This window comes from Mobula hypostoma, unplaced genomic scaffold (assembly GCF_963921235.1).
Source record: "Mobula hypostoma unplaced genomic scaffold, sMobHyp1.1 scaffold_138, whole genome shotgun sequence".
NCBI lineage: Eukaryota > Metazoa > Chordata > Chondrichthyes > Myliobatiformes > Myliobatidae > Mobula > Mobula hypostoma.
This window is the reverse complement of record NW_026948225.1, coordinates 21,522-37,500: the sequence shown is the minus strand read 5'-3', so window position 1 is coordinate 37,500 and position 15,979 is coordinate 21,522. Positions and strand designations below refer to the sequence as shown.

At 49.6% G+C, this 15,979-nt stretch overlaps 1 long non-coding RNA gene across 1 annotated transcript; it reads left to right on the top strand.

Annotated features, from left to right (window-relative positions):
- Positions 1 to 1,490: 1,490 nt before the first annotated feature.
- Positions 1,491 to 3,825, top strand: LOC134342019 (uncharacterized). Its single transcript, XR_010016921.1, has 2 exons — positions 1,491 to 1,940; positions 3,562 to 3,825. It is a non-coding gene; the product is annotated as an uncharacterized LOC134342019 (long non-coding RNA).
- Positions 3,826 to 15,979: the final 12,154 nt, after the last annotated feature.

The window sequence follows — 15,979 nt, the reverse complement described above, 5'->3', positions numbered from 1 at the left end:
CACAGATAGATACGGAGACACGCACTGAAACGCACAGGCAGAGACAGACACGGACCCAACACACGCAGACACAGGCAGACGCAGACACACAGGGAGAGACAGATGCACACAGAGGCACAGACAGATACAGGCACATAGGCAGACACAGACACACAGGCAGACGCAGACACACAGGCAGAGACAGGCGCACAGGCAGAGGCAGATACAGGCACACAGGCAGAGACAGCCGCTCACACAAAACAAATAGGCACAGGCATATGGAGAGAAACAGACAGAGACAGGGACATACAGGCAGAGATAGACACGTAAACAACACACAGAGGCACAAATAGACACCCAGGTATATAGACAGACACACCAACACCGCCAGACAAAGACAAACCGCTCTGGCTTTCGGCATTCATCTGTTATTCCATCCGCCCGTAATTGCCCCATCTGTGTACAACAGCTCATTTCCACGCTGGCAACAATTCGGCTTCTAGGATGTTACCGGATGTTTATCCCAATGTTTGACTCACATCATGTGTTCTGGATCCCCAAAACAAACCCTGCTGTTGCCCGGGGGAATAACGATATTCAATCCATTGCCATGTTACTTCCTCAAACACTCGCTTGCCAGTTTCCTGCATGTGGGAATCTCGGCTCCAGAGTTTGGGCTTCACCCAAGCCCCCGGGGTGAAAACTTGTTTATTCCAGCCACCGCCCTCGTCAAGCCAGCTGGATAGCGTTAATGATCGGTTTAACAGCCCTATCTGCAAACATGTCGGTGCCGCATTTAAGGTACACAGAAGACAGCTTCCCCGACGGCACCTGGCTTTGGAGGCGAGGCAGAGCAGGTTCACCAGGTTGATTCCAGAGACTGGGTGGGGGGGGGGGTTGTTAGACTATGAAGAGAGATTGAGTCGCCCGAGACTATACTTACTGGAATTCAGAAGAATAAGAGGAGATCTTATAGAAAGATATAAAATTATGAAAGGGATAGATAAGATAGAAGCAGGAAATTTGTTTCCACAGGCTGGTGAGACTAGAACTGGGGGACATAACTTCGAGATTCAGGGGAGTAGATTTAGGATTGAGATGAGGGGGAACTGCTTTTCCCAGAGAGTGGTGAGTCTGTGGAATTCTCTGCCCAATGAAACACCGGAGACTACCTCAGTAAATGTATTTAAAACACGGCTGGAAAGATTTTTTTTTAAGAGTAGGGGAATTAAGGGTTATGGGGAAAAAGCAGGTGAGTGGAGATGAGTCGGTGGTCAGATCAGCCATGATCTTATTGAATGGCGGGGTAGGTTCGACTGGCTGGATGGCCGACTCCTGCTCCTGTTTCATATGTTCTTACGTTCTTCCACTCCAGCCGTGTTGCCAGCCCTGAAGAAATGCCCCATTGTCGGCCGCCGCCACCACCCCCGCCCCCCTTAAATAATCGACTGACGCAACTCGGGTCTCAGATAAGAGGCCAGGTTTTGGGCCCCTTATCCGGGAAAGGGGTTGTTGGCATTCCTGGGGGTCCAGACAAGGTTCACGCGAATTATCCCGGGAATGAAAGGGTTAACGTGTGAGGATCATTTGATGCCTCTGGGCCCGTATTCGCTGGGTGTTTCAATGGATGGTGGGGGGAGAGAATCCGATTGAAACCTATGGGAAAAGATGGACGGAATGGCCGAAATCTGCTCCCCTGTCTGATGGTCAGACACTTTGCCTTGGCCCGCCCCCTCCCCGCCCGTCGTGACTCAGCCGCCAATCTGCTCCGTCCGGAGCAGCTTTCCCACGGGCACGGACCGGCCCCACGCCTGGCTCGGCTGCTCAGAAATACCAGCAAACGGGGCGGGAGGGGAACCACACACCTCGCCGTCGCAGCCGACCGAATACTCTCGGAGCGATGAAAGCGCTGGCCCTCCTCCTCGGCCTCCTGCTCTTCAGCGGGGGCATCCATTCGTCGGGTGAGTCCGTCCCTCCGCTTGGGGCCGCAGCCCGGTTTCGGCTTCGGCTGAACGCGCGACTCTGTCTCAGCACCGCCGCTCCGACGGAGCAAAGACCCCCGCCACCCCAACTAGTACTAATTCCGGTGTTCTCTCCATACAACCACTCCGACGGCACTGGGATCCCTTCGCCATCGCGAAGCTCGGCGCTCCGATCCGTGCGGCCCTCCATCAGCGCCGCAACCTCCGGCTGAGCCGCGGCGCCGTCAGAATTGCCCGGGTGCCGACCTCTCGATACCGCGCAGCCGGCGCCACCCGCACCGACCACGATGTTTCGGGCAGACCCTCAACTTCGGCTCCCCGTAATTGTGACCCCAGAAAGTGTGACTCTTCCCCCCCCCCCCAGCGCCACTCTATGCACGTACAATCGGTCTATTTACAGATAGACCATTAGCTACAGACAGACAAATTGAAACAGTTACTGTTTTACACTGTTGTTTATAGGATTACTTTTTAAAAAATTTTTACTTATTGCGTTTTTGTGTTTATTGTGTTCTTTAACCCTATTGTGTATTTTAAACTGCATCCCATCCGGAGTGGGGATTGTTTCGCTCTCCGTTACACTCCTGTACCGAAGAATGGCAAAAGACATTCCTGCAGAATGCCCAGGCCCTCCGCTGACCATTGCACAGTCCGGATTTCGCTCCTCATTTGCCCGACTGCTGCGCTCAGCCCCGCCCGGTCCAGAACGCAGCAGCCGCTCGGCCCCGACACGTAAGAGAGCCGTCTGCGGTCGAGCGCTGCAAGCTGTCAGCAGGCTGCGCCCTGCCTCGCAGAAAGGGTGACTTCCCCTTACCGGCGCTCTCACTCGCCGCTACCTCTCCGGCGGCATGCAGGGACACAAGGCAGCCTCTCCGGCAGCTCTGCCCGCCGTCAGCCGCAGCCGGCCCGTTGCACGGCGCTCCCACAGGGCAGCTTTCTCGTCAGGGTGCTCCCTCCCTCCACGATACCGTCTCACTCTCCGCAGACGCCGGTAAACTAACATTGCAGAGGAAATTGCTGGAAACTCTCACGGGTCAGGCAGCAAACGCGGGAAGAGATGTATGTTCGCTCGATCCGAAAGGCAACGGCAGCTTTCCTCCGTAGTTGCTGACCGGCAGCCTGCGGTCCCAGCTCCCCCCGCGTCTATTTCCTCAGTTCCACTGGCGCAACGATCCCCCTTTCCCAGCGCGGAGCTCCCTTGGCGCTGCCCTGGGTCAGGAGGAATCTTTTCCTTTCAAAACGTCGCTTTCCTTCGGTCCCTGCGCCGGCCGCTGCCGTGCGAGCAGTCTGGTCCTCAGGTTTGCCGCCAGCCACCGGTCCTGCATGCAGGAGTACTGTATTCCGGATGGTCCTACCCTAGGGCCGCTGCTCCGTCCGTCCTCGCGCTCCGTAGGCCGCGCCGCCTCGAGAGCTGCGCGTGACCTGTGACCGGGCAGCGTGACCTCCCACCCGTACGGCCGTGAACTTCTGTGGAGGTCACAAAGACCCCCCCCCCCCAACACGTGATTCGCTGGGTAGTGGCTACCCCAGCAGTCTCGCCTTTCTCCCGCTGCCAACCTCACACGCGGCCGGCATTAACCCTTTCCCTCTTCGATGGCAGATTCCACCTCCCTGGAGTGCGATGAAGTGGCGGGATTTTGCCACACGTCGCCCTGTCCTGGCGGGTACTTAGAGGAACGTCAATTCTGCGACAACGAGCTCAGCTGCTGTTACTTGTGACATCGGAGCAGAGCGCGGAAGTGTCTTCGCCCCGAAAGACCGAGATCGGCTTCGCCGGGGAAGGAGCCATTTACCCCGAGGCCCGCACCAGAGGCACCCCGACAGCTCACGCGCAGAAATAAACCTCCCGTGGACCATAAATCGCTTTTTCTCGTCTAGTCTGATCATTACTGTTCCCTGGGGGTCACCTGGCCGCTGTCCACTCAGGCGTGGATGTTGGTGGTGGAATCGCGGGGGAGTGGCGGGGTGAGGGTTGGGGGTGGGTGTAGTGTGTGCTTTCAAGGCCTTCGCAGCCAGTTGCAGTTAAGATAAATCCCAGGATGGATGCCGACATCAAAAATGTGGGTTGAGGACATGGGGCCAGGGCGAGGGGCGGGGTGACTCTGGGGTGAGTGGCCCGTCTATGGGACGGGTGCATTGGAGTTCAAACCCAGAGCAGAGAACGAGACCGAGAGAGTGACTGTTCGGTTGAGAATGGGCCGGGAGTGAAGAAGCAGAGGTACAACACAGTGACGAAAGCTGAGCCTAATGTAAGGCGTAGCGCATATTGTCAGGGTCAAATTTAAAAGCCTAAAATGTCCCCCCCCCCCTTCGCCATGTGCTATTTTGAGATTCATTTTATTGCAGAAATAAACGAATACACTTGTATTTAGCCGTCAAACAATATAATCAATACAGGTTACAAGGAAGTTACAGCTCATGTTCGCAGTATTATGTAACACAGAGATACCGTATAGATAAGATTAGATTATGAGGATACTCGGTCTTCGTTTATTGTCATTTAGAAATGCATGCATTAAAAAATGATACAATGTTCCTCCGGTATGATATCACAAAAACACAGGACAAACCAAGACTAAAACTGACAAAACCACATAATTATAACATATAGTTACAACAGTGCAAAGCAATACCATAATTTGATAAGAGCGGACCGTGGGCACGGTAAATAAAGTCTCAAGTCCCGATAGACTCACCATCTCGCGCAGACGGTAAAAGGGAGAAACTCTCCCTGCCATGAAACTCCAGCGCCACAAACGTACCGATGCAGCACCCTGGGAAGCACCCGACCGCAGCCAACTCTGAGTCCGTCCGAAAACTTCGAGCCTCCGACCAGCCGAGCACTGAGCGCCATCCTCTGCCGAGCGCTTCTACCCCACCCCAGACGCCGAGCAACAGGCAAAGCCGAGGACCCGGGGCCTTCCCCTCCGGAGATTCTGGACCACACAGTAGCAGTGACAGGGAAACAGGCATTTCAGAAGCTTCACCAGATGTTCCTCCGTGTTCAAACGTCCGTGTCCATCAAATCAGGATTGTGCACGGCACCCTACTTGACAGATTGTATATATGTTACAATGACAAGAACAATTTTATATATAAATCATGTACCATCATGTATGTTTAAATCATGTATAACTATATATATATGTGATATATTTAATAACATATAGCGTAGATTATGTCCTCTCGCCCTTCAAGCCGTGCCACCCAGCCATTCCCCAATTTAACCGCAGCTTAATCACAGGACAATTTACAACGACCAATTAACCTCCCAACGAGTGCGTCTTTGGGCTGTGGGTGGGGGAGGAGGGACTGCTTACACCTAGATGTGTAGGACTTCAGTCTGACCCAGTTGCTGCGTGAACACAATGCCCTGTTTATTCGAGTCAGCGGAGAACCAGGAACATTGGTCCGTCTGCCGAGTCCTATCGGCCTGCACCCGGGTCACAGCCGCGTAACTACCCACATTTCTCTCAAATGTTGGAATGGACCCCGTGTCAACCACTTCCACTCTTCGCTCGTTCCTCACTCTCACCACTCTCAGAGCGAAGACGTTCCGCCCCGCGCTCCCCTTAAACATTTCACCTTTCACCTTCATACCGTGACCTCTAGTTCTAGACTCTTGGTGGAAAAAGCCTGCTTCCGTTCACACAATCTACACCATTTTGTATATTTCTACCAAATCTCCCCCGATTCCCCCGCTCTCCAGCGAATGACGTTATCACCTATCCAGCCCTTCACAGTGACTCAGGTCCCCAAGACCAGGCAAATCCTTGTAAATATCCGGTGCACTCTTTCAATCTGCAGAACTGCACTCTAACTTGGTTCTTAACGACGTCATCAGAACATCCCAACTCCTGTACTCAATACTTTGACCGATGGATGACCGTGGTTTACGACCCTACCTACCTGTGACGCCACTTACAAAGAATTATGATTCTGCATTCCCAGATTCCTCGACTCTACAGTGCCCTGCCCTTCACCGCGCATGTCCTACCCTAGTCTGCCCTCTCGGAGTGCAACAACTGAAACTTCTCTGCATTAAACTCCATCTGCCATTCTTCAGCTTATCACCCCCCCCCCCCAAATCTGGCCCAGATACCGCTGCAAGCTTTGACAGGCTTCCCCGCTGTTCACTACACCCCTAAACTCGGTTGGATCCGCAAATTGGCTGATTCGACTTACACATTATCATCCAGATCATTGATGGAGATGACAAACACGAATGGACCTAACACCAGTCCCTGCGGTACACCATTAGCCACAGGCCTGCATTCAGAGAGAGGACTGTCTGCTCCCGTTCCTTGGATTAGCAAACCCAATGTCCAGTACAATTTCCTACACCATCCCTGAATGCCAAGCGACCGAACTGACTCGCCGAAACGCCCATGCAGGACCTTGTCCATGACCTTGAGACGTGCACGTGGAGAACACTCGCTGCTGTTTCTTCATTAACTTTCCTGGAAACCTCCTCGAAAAAAAACTTTATAAGATTAGTTAGACACGACCAGCCACGCGTGAACACATTTTCTTTTGTCGACCCCTAACCAGTACCTGTCTATCCAAAGAGATGCAAAGGGATTTGGGAGACCGCCAGTTGGATTCCCTAAAGGCTAACTGGCAGTGTGAGTCGATGGTAAGGAAGGGAAATGCAGAGTTTGGATTCCTTTCGGGAAGTCTAGAATATAAAAGCAAGGATGTAATGCTGAGGTTTTTAAGGCATTGGTCAGGCCGCACTTGGAGTTGTTTGGGGGTCCTTATCTCAGAAGCGATGAGCTGGCATTGGAGAGGATGCAGAGGAAGTCACGAGAATGACCCTAGAACGAAAGGGTTAACGAATGAGGAGGTTTGTTGGTGCTGGGTTTGTACTCTCTGGAGACTGGAATAACGAGGACAGAGGCAATCTCATTGACGTCTACCAGAAACTGAAAGGCCGAGGTAGTGCGGCCGGGGAGAGGATGTTTCCTTCAGTGAGTGAGTTATCAGTTATATAAAGAGTAAAAGGGAGGTGAGAGTTGATATTGGACCACTGGACAATGATGGTGGTGAGGTAGTAATGGGGGACAAAGAAATGGCAGATGAACTTAATGGGTACTTTTCATCTGTCTTCACTGAAAAAAACACCAGCAGTGTGCCAGAGGTCTGTGACTGTCAGGGAGCAGGAGCGAGTGGCATTCCTATTACAAAGGGAAAGGTGCGAGCATACTCTTAAGATGGACAAGTCCCCTGGACCAGATGGACGAGATTCCAGTTTCCTGGAGAGATAACGGATGCATTGGTCATGATCTTTCAATAATCACACGATTCTGGCATGGTCCTGGAGGACTGGCAGATGACAAATGTCACTCCATATTTCTACAAGGGAGGAAGGCAAAATCAAGGAAATTATAGTGCAGTTAGACTAACCTCTGTTATGGGGAAAGTGCTGGCATCTATTATTAGGGATGAGATTTCTGGAAACTGAGAGATGAATTATAAAATATGTCCAAATCAGAATAGTTTCTGTGAAGCGAAATCTTGCCTGGCAAATCTGTTAGAGTTCTTCAAGGAAGCAACAAGCAGGGTGGGCAAAGGAGAAGGAGACTTGCTTGAATTTTCTGAAGGCGTTTGATAAGGTGCCACACATGAGGCTGCTTAACAAGATAAATTCCTATGATGTTACAGGAAAGATACAGGCGTAGATAGAGAAATGGCTGACAGACAGGAGGATGCAATAGCAAATAAGAAGGATGTTCTGGCTGGTTGCCAGTGCCTAGTGGTGTTCCTCAGGGGTCAGTATTTGGAACGCCACCTTTCACGTTTTTAGTCAATGATTTAGATAATGATTTGTGGCAAAGTCTGCGAATGATTCGAAGACAGGTGATGAGGTAGGTAGTGCTGAGGAAACAATGCGATTGCAGCAGGACTTCAACAAATTTGGAAGAATGGGCAAAAAATGGTAGATGGAATACAGGGGTTATGTACCCTAGGGTTCATATTTTCAATGGACTGCCACTTTAAAACGTCGGGAGAATGAGACTTACTTTTGGACGCTGTTTGAGCTGTTACAGAGAGATAGAGGGACGAAGCCTGCCTTGAGGTGGTGTTTATAGGAAATCTAAAGCATGTTTTGAATATACACGGACACTGACTGACTTGGAGAATGAAAGCAGCGAGCAGCTCGTGGGTTGCCATGGTGACCGAGGGCGGCGTTGTTTGATGGACAGCTGGTGTTCAGCATGCTGAGATGAATACCAGGTCAGCTGCTTGTCAGACAGACACATGGTTTTAGACACTGGCTGAGCTTTGTTGTGTCCACAGAAAAGTGGGTTTTGGAGGATCAATCAGTGGCTCTCGCAGTGTGGAAAAGGTGTGACCGGTGGGGAGTTATCAGTGTTTTTTCAACCCTTGCCTGGGTTGATAACTTTACCACAGAAGACGGTCTCCTTTTCGTGGTCACATTCGGTGACTTTAAAGGAAGAGAAGAAGGGAGAGGAAGGTTTGAAACAGAAGAAACCTAGCGATAAAGAGATCACTGTTTGGACTCTCTTGTAAGTAGCCCGTGAGGGAGAATTTGAGTTCCATTCGAATACGAAAGTGTGATTGTCACATAGTCAATCCACAGCAGTAGGTTCTCTGGTGAGGGGAAAACCTTTATGTATTCCACGAGTGTATTTACCCTTTGTTTGGGTGTGGTAGTTCACTGAAGAAAGGCACCCCTGTGGCAAATCACTGTTGGAGTTATTTCGTATGTCGTGGAACTGGAAAAGTGGCTATCACGTTGTGTAACACACATAAAAGTTGCTGGTGAATGCAGCAGGCCAGACAGCATCTATAGGAAGAGGTGCAGTCGACGTTTCAGGCCGAGACCCTTCGTCAGGACTAACTGAAGGAAGAGTGAGTAAGGGATTTGAAAGTGGGAGGGGGAGGGGGAGATGCAAAATGATAGGAGAAGACAGGAGGGGGAGGGATAGAGCCGAGAGCTGGACAGGTGAGAGGCAAAAGGGGATTCGAGAGGATCATGGGACAGGAGGTCCGGGAAGAAAGACGGGGGGGGGGTGACCAGAGGATGGGCAAGAGGTATATTCAGAGGGACAGAGGGAGAAAAAGGAGAGTGAGAGAAAGAATGTGTGCATAAAAAAGAGTAACAGATGGGGTACGAGGGGGAGGTGGGGCCTAGCGGAAGTTAGAGAAGTCAATGTTCATGCCATCAGGTTGGAGGCTACCCATACGGAATATAAGGTGTTGTTCCTCCAACCTGAGTGTGGCTTCATCTTTACAGTAGAGGAGGCCGTGGATAGACATGTCAGAATGGGAATGGGATGTGGAATTAAAATGTGTGGCCACTGGGAGATCCTGCTTTCTCTGACGGACAGAGCGTAGATGTTCAGCAAAGCGGTCTCCCAGTCTGCGTCGGGTCTCACCAATATATAAAAGGCCACATCGGGAGCACCAGACGCAGTATATCACCCCAGTCGACTCACAGGTGAAGTGATGCCTCACCTGGAAGGACTGTTTGGGGCCCTGAATGGTGGTAAGGGAGGAAGTGTAAGGGCATGTGTAGCACTTGTTCCGCTTACACGGGTAAGTGCCAGGAGGGAGATCAGTGGGGAGGGATGGGGGGGACGAATGGACAAGGGAGTTGTGTAGGGAGCGATCCCTGCGGAATGCAGGGGGGGGGAGGGAAAGATATGCTTAGTGGTGGGATCCCATTGGAGGTGGCGGAAGTTACGGAGAATAATATGTTGGACCCGGAGGCTGGTGGGGTGGTAGGTGAGGACCAGGGGAACCCTATTCCTAGTGGGGTGGTGGGAGGATGGAGTGAGAGCAGATGTACGTGAAATGGGGGAGATGCGTTTAAGAGCAGAGTTGATAGTGGAGGAAGGGAAGCCCCTTTCTTTAAAAAATGAAGACATCTCCCTCGTCCTAGAATGAAAAGCCTCATCCTGAGAGCAGATGCGGCGGAGATGGAGGAATTGCGAGAAGGGGATGGCGTTTTTGCAAGAGACAGGGTGAGAAGAGGAATAGTCCAGATAGTTGTGAGAGTCAGTAGGCTTATAGTAGACATCAGTGGATAAGCTGTCTCCAGAGACAGAGACAGAAAGATCTAGAAAGGGGAGGGAGGTGTCAGAAATGGACCAGGTAAACTTGAGGGCAGGGTGAAAGTTGGAGGCAAAGTTAATAAAGTCAACGAGTTCTGCATGCGTGCAGGAAGCAGCGCCAATGCAGTCGTCGATGTAGCGAAGGAAAAGTGGGGGACAGATACCAGAATAGGCACGGAACATAGATTGTTCCACAAACCCAACAAAAAGGCAGGCATAGCTAGGACCCATACGGGTGCCCATAGCTACACCTTTAGTTGGGAGGAAATGGGATGGGGGTGGAGGGAGCGCGGGGGGAGGAATGGCAGGGGTGGGAGGGGTGGGGAGTTGAGGAAGTAGGTGGATGGGGGAGGGGTTGGAAAGAAGGTAGGAAGTGGGGTTGGGAGGTGGAGGGGGAGGCAGGAGGGAGGAGGAGGAGGGAGGGGGAAAGGGGAAAGTGGAGAGGGCGGCAGTGTGGAGGGGGAAAGGTGATGAGAGAGGGGGAGGTGGGTGAGGGGGAATGGGGAGGGCACAGGGGTGGGGGAGAGGGTGAGTGGGGGATGGAGAGAGCAGAAGGGGTGGAAGGCCTTTTCTTTCCCACTCTTGTTTCTGCCGATCAGCCAATGCTCCACCCATGTGTTGCTGATGAACTTCCCTGTAATTCCATGGCTTATTATATCCTTAAACAGCCTCATTAAGGACACTTTAGAAAGGCCTTCTGAAATCCAACTACACCACATATACCTCTGCCTTGTCTACCCTGCTTGTAATTTCCTCAAAAAATTGCAGTAGGTTGAGTTAGGCAGCTTTCCTTTTCAGGAAAGTATGCTGCTTTGGTCTATCTTGTCATGTGCACCTGAGAATTACTCTGTAATCTCATCCCTAGCAATCGATTCCCACCAACTTCCCAACCACTGATGTAGAGCTAACAGGTCTATAGTTTCCTTCTGCTGCCTCCACCCTTATTGATGACTAGAAGTAACATTTACGATCCAGTCATCCAGTACAATGCCAGAATCTCTGAACCATGAAAGATAATTCTAATGTCTCTCGCAATCTCTCCAGCTGTCATATGGAGGTGGCTGGGGACAGAGGCAGATGGGCAGACACAGCCTGGAGACTGTAGGGGCAGGACTAAGAGAATGCCAGGGTGAGGGCAAAGACATGGACACGAAACAGGAATGGGAACAGGACTGGACAAGAGAGCTGCAGGAGCCTGGGCTTGGACTCCAGAGCCAGAAAATGGACAAGGACCCAGAACATGGGTCTTGCATCTGGTCAGGGCTTGGATCCCAGAACTAGGCAAGGGCGGTGACTGAGTCACAGGCAGGGCGAGGTTGGGGACCACAGACTTGAGGCGAGGCTCAGCTTTGGGTGTTTGGACTTTTGGTTTGGGGGCAGCAGCTCGAGGCTGGATCTTGGCTAGCCTGGGCAGGGCACCGTCCACACCCAGCGGAAGCGCGCAAGAACAACTGTCAGGGTAATGGCAATGAGCCTGGTTCCCCGACAGAGGCAAACAACCCAAGGGACAGACAACAATGAGGGTGAGCCGCAGCGCCGCTGGTTCCCGATCGAGGAGGCAAGGAAACAGAAAGGGGGCTGGGTGCCGGGTGGCTTCCAAGACAGAGCTCATGCAAGACGAGGCGAGAGTTACAGCAATGCAGAAGGCAAGGCTTCAGGCAATGCAAGGCAGACAGAGACTTAGGGCAAGGCGGGGGCCCGGCAAGGCACGGCAGAGGCTCAGGTGAGGAAACAGAATGCAGGGGAAAGGATGGAGAGGAGCAAGAACAATCCAGCAGCCATGCCCTGGTCTCTGGAAGCCAGCTCCAGACCGAATACAGCTGCCTCAATTAGTGTTCTCAGACCAAACACAGGAAACAGACGGTGAGCCAGAAACCTTCTCATCAAGGTCAGTGGACCAGACTGTGAACTGAAATGCAACTCCACGGACAGAAAGCAGAATGACACCAGCTGCTTCCTCCAAATCTCAAGGGTTCATTCCATCAGGTCCAGGAGATTTATCCACCCTCAGACCATTAAGCTTCCTGAGCACCTACTCAGTCGTAATTACACTGCACCAAACTTCACTCCCTGACACTCTTGAATGTCCAATATACTGCAATTGTCCTACCGTGAAGACTTGGAGAAAGAGAGGAGATCTGGAGCAGTGCAGAAGTGAGGTAAAGGATAAAGGGTGGGAGGAGTTGGAGGAGGTGAGGGGGTGTTGGGGAGGTGGGGGTGAGTAGGCAGTGTTGGAGGGAAAGGGGTGTTTGACTGGACCTTCAGGGAGGCTGTTGGGCTGCAGAACACGTGCCAAACAGGGTGAGTGTGGGCTGGGGACCAGCAACATCTAGCCCTGATGTCCCAGCCCATGTCAGAGTGATGATTGATGTCGGTGCAGAAATTGAACCCAGACATCAGAAATGCCACCATGTTCTCGAAGTTGGCGGGTGAAGCACAAAGCACAAGGGCTTGGAAAATTCCACCCAGAGCATTTAGTTGCACATGGCGTTTGGTTCACACAGCAATGGCGGGGGGGGGGGGCGCGGTGGGGGTGGTGAGGAGGAATTCAGCATCTCGGCGGGGGGGTGGAATGTTGAAGAGGGTCGAAATGGAATTTTGACGTTTTTTGGTGAAAATCCTGCATCAGCCTTGCAGGTTCAACCCAAAACGTCCAGTCTGATGCAGTTTTTGCCCAAAATGTCTAAAATACCTGCCTTCACAAACCATCCCTCCCCTGACCAATTCTAGCCCACTGCTCCAGAATTTCATTGCTTATATTCTAAAGTCTGTTGTATTTCATCAAGATTATTTCAAGGATCCTTGGTTTATGAGAAATTGCAAAGAAAAATACATTCCCTTGTTAAGATTATGATTTTCTAAACAGAGCTACGTCATGAAGGATTTAAATAATTAATTTAACAGGGGTAAAGATTGATTTTATTAAATAAAATGGCTCTTTATTGTGGCTTCTGAATATTTCAGTGTTGAAATCTTACCAGATTCCATGATGGATTTCTGAAGCTTCCACTGAAAAGACAGACCAGTGGTATATACAGAACAACAACACATTTTCAGGACGATGGTCCTCACTTCCAGATGCTGGAGATCAGAATGATCAGGAGGCTGCGGGGGCGGCCAGAGCAGCTGCGAGAGGTCATATGAACTCATGGTTGACTGTCTCCCATCAGAGACAGAATGTTGAAGTGGTGACAGATGTGGGCTGCAGGAAAGAGCCAAGTGAGGAAATACCACATGGGTCCATGTTAGTGTACAAGGATTTCAATGACAACACATAAACCATTCCCAACCCCTGGTCTGGAAGCATGAACACAGTGAACATGAGCTGAAGTGGTTACACTGAGTGTCATAAATTGAAATGTTGTGGAGGGCTCCCGGCTGTTTGAGTGCTCACAGTGACCTACTTATTCATCTTAACAAACTAATAATGAGGGGGACTGTTTTGTTGAGCCATATCCATTCTTGCAGCTTTGGGTACCAGATATCAAGCGACACTTCTCATCCCATGTCCATTCGTCTAGTGTCGCGTACCATCAATCAAGTGAAACCTCTCATCCATATCCATTATTACTGCGTCGTGTACCATAAATCAAGCAACACCTCTTATACCATATCCATTGGTCTTTGGGCTTCCACCAGCCATGTAATTTCAGCTGGCTACGAAACATCCAAACTCACGAGCTGGGCATATTTGACTGGGCAACTTGTGGGATGTTTGGGAGAGATTCAATAATTAATGAAACATATTGCTGGTAAGTCAGGATTAGATGCCACTACACTAATACAGAGCTGCATCAGCCCACAGAAATATAGCAAACCAACTTACTATGCAGTCACAGACCTTCTCCCGATCGTCAGCATGGTAAAATAGAAGTTTACGCTAAGTATGGGGACACGACTGTCGCAACCCCTGGTAACGACTCACCTGTTCGAACAGATAAATGCTTTCTCCGTCATACAGCAGTTAATTCTTTTTATGTAACTTATTTTTTATTGAAGTTCATCATCAAACAAAACTTTCCATAAGATGTATTTCAGATACTATACATATATATCATATAGTCATATTTGCCACAGATCTCCGCATAATATTTATCTGAGGTATACGCTTATAGAAAGGAGAGGAAAGAAAGAACAATCAAAATAAGAAAACTATGTACAAAGTAGGGAGTGATTTTTTTTTACAACGTATTCATTGACTTCTGAGAATAAAATCAGGCCTATGTGGTGTTATGTAGTTAAACCAATTCAGTATGAATAAAATTGTTCCAACTTATGATTAACAGATGCTGTTATCTTCTCCATTTTGTAAATGTCCATTGTAATTTCCATCCATGCGTTTAAAGTTGGGCTCTCCCGTGATAACCATTTCCTGTAAGGGTCTTTTTACCAGCCACCAGCAATATATTCATTAAATATTTACCTCTTTTCAACCATTCTTGGGGTATATACCCAAAATATATGGTCTTACTTTCTAAAGGTATTTCAGATTTAAAGATGTCTTGTAGGCCATTATGTATCCCACTCCAATAGTCTTTGATAACGGGGCATTCCCAGAAAATATGATAATGGCTTGTATTTTGATTCCCACAATTTCTCCAGCAAGCAGGGGCCCTGAATGGTGGTAAGGGAGGAAGTGTAATTATAATGGGATTTCTGAGAGGGTGTAATAAAATATCTTATCAAGGTTTTCCACCCGAACTCCCTCCATTTCTGTGAACTGGAACATTTCCATTGATACCTCCATATTATTGTCCATTCTTCCTCAGATATTATTATCCCTTCTTCCTTCTCCCATTTTGTTTTATTGTATGAAGTTGAATGTGTTTTAAGATTTGACAAACCCTTATACATGCTTGAAATAATTCTACTCCCGTTGTCTGAATAATATGCTTTTCTAAATAGCTCTATCAGACATGTACTTGCGTTGGCTACATTCTTAACCATCCTATTAACATACTGTTGCATCTGTAAATATTGATAAAAGTGTTGCTTTTTCTAATAAGTGTTTCTCTTTGAGCATTTCAAAACTGAACCGTGTTCCTTCTTTCATTATATTGCAAATAGCTATTATTCCTTTAGCTGTCCAGTCCTTAAATCTAGCATCCAGTTTGTTCGGGGTAAAATCCGAGTCATATGCACAACATTTAAGAATTGCAATGTCTCGCTCTAGTTTATATTCTTTTACAATAGCTTTCCATATTTTAAGAGTCCATTTCATCCAATGGTTATCAAAAGTATTTATGTAACTTTGTACGTTGTTATCAGCCAAAATTGCCTGTATGGGGTTGGAAAGTATCCTCCCACTTCCTCCAAACTAAAGGTGTAGCTATGGGCACCCATATGGGTCCTAGCTATGCCTGCCTTTTTGTTGGCTTTGTGGAACAATCTGTTCCGTCCCTATTCTGGTATCTGTCCCCCACTTTTCCTTCACTACATTGACGACTGCGTTGGCGCTGCTTCCAGCACGCATGCTGAGCTCGTTGACTTTATTAACTTTGCCTCCAACTTTCACCCTGCCCTCGAGTTTACCTGGTCCATTTCCAACACCTCCCTCCCCTTTCTAGATCTTTCTGTCTCTGTCTCTGGAGACAGCTTATCCACTGATGTCTACTATAAGCCTACTGACTCTCACAGCTATCTGGACTATTCCTCTTCTCACCCTGTCTCTTGCAAAAATGCCATCCCCTTCTCGCAATTTCTCCATCTCCGCCGCATCTGCTCTCAGGATGAGGCTTTTCCTTCCAGGACGAGGGTGATGTCCTCCTTTTTTAAAGAAAGGGGTTTCCCTTCCTCCACTATCAACTCTGCTCTCAAATGCATCTCCGCCATTTCACGCACATCTGCTCTCACTCCATCCTCCCGCCACCGCACTAGGAATAGGGTTCCCCTGGTCCTCACCTACCACCCCACCAGCCTCCGGGTCCAACATATTAT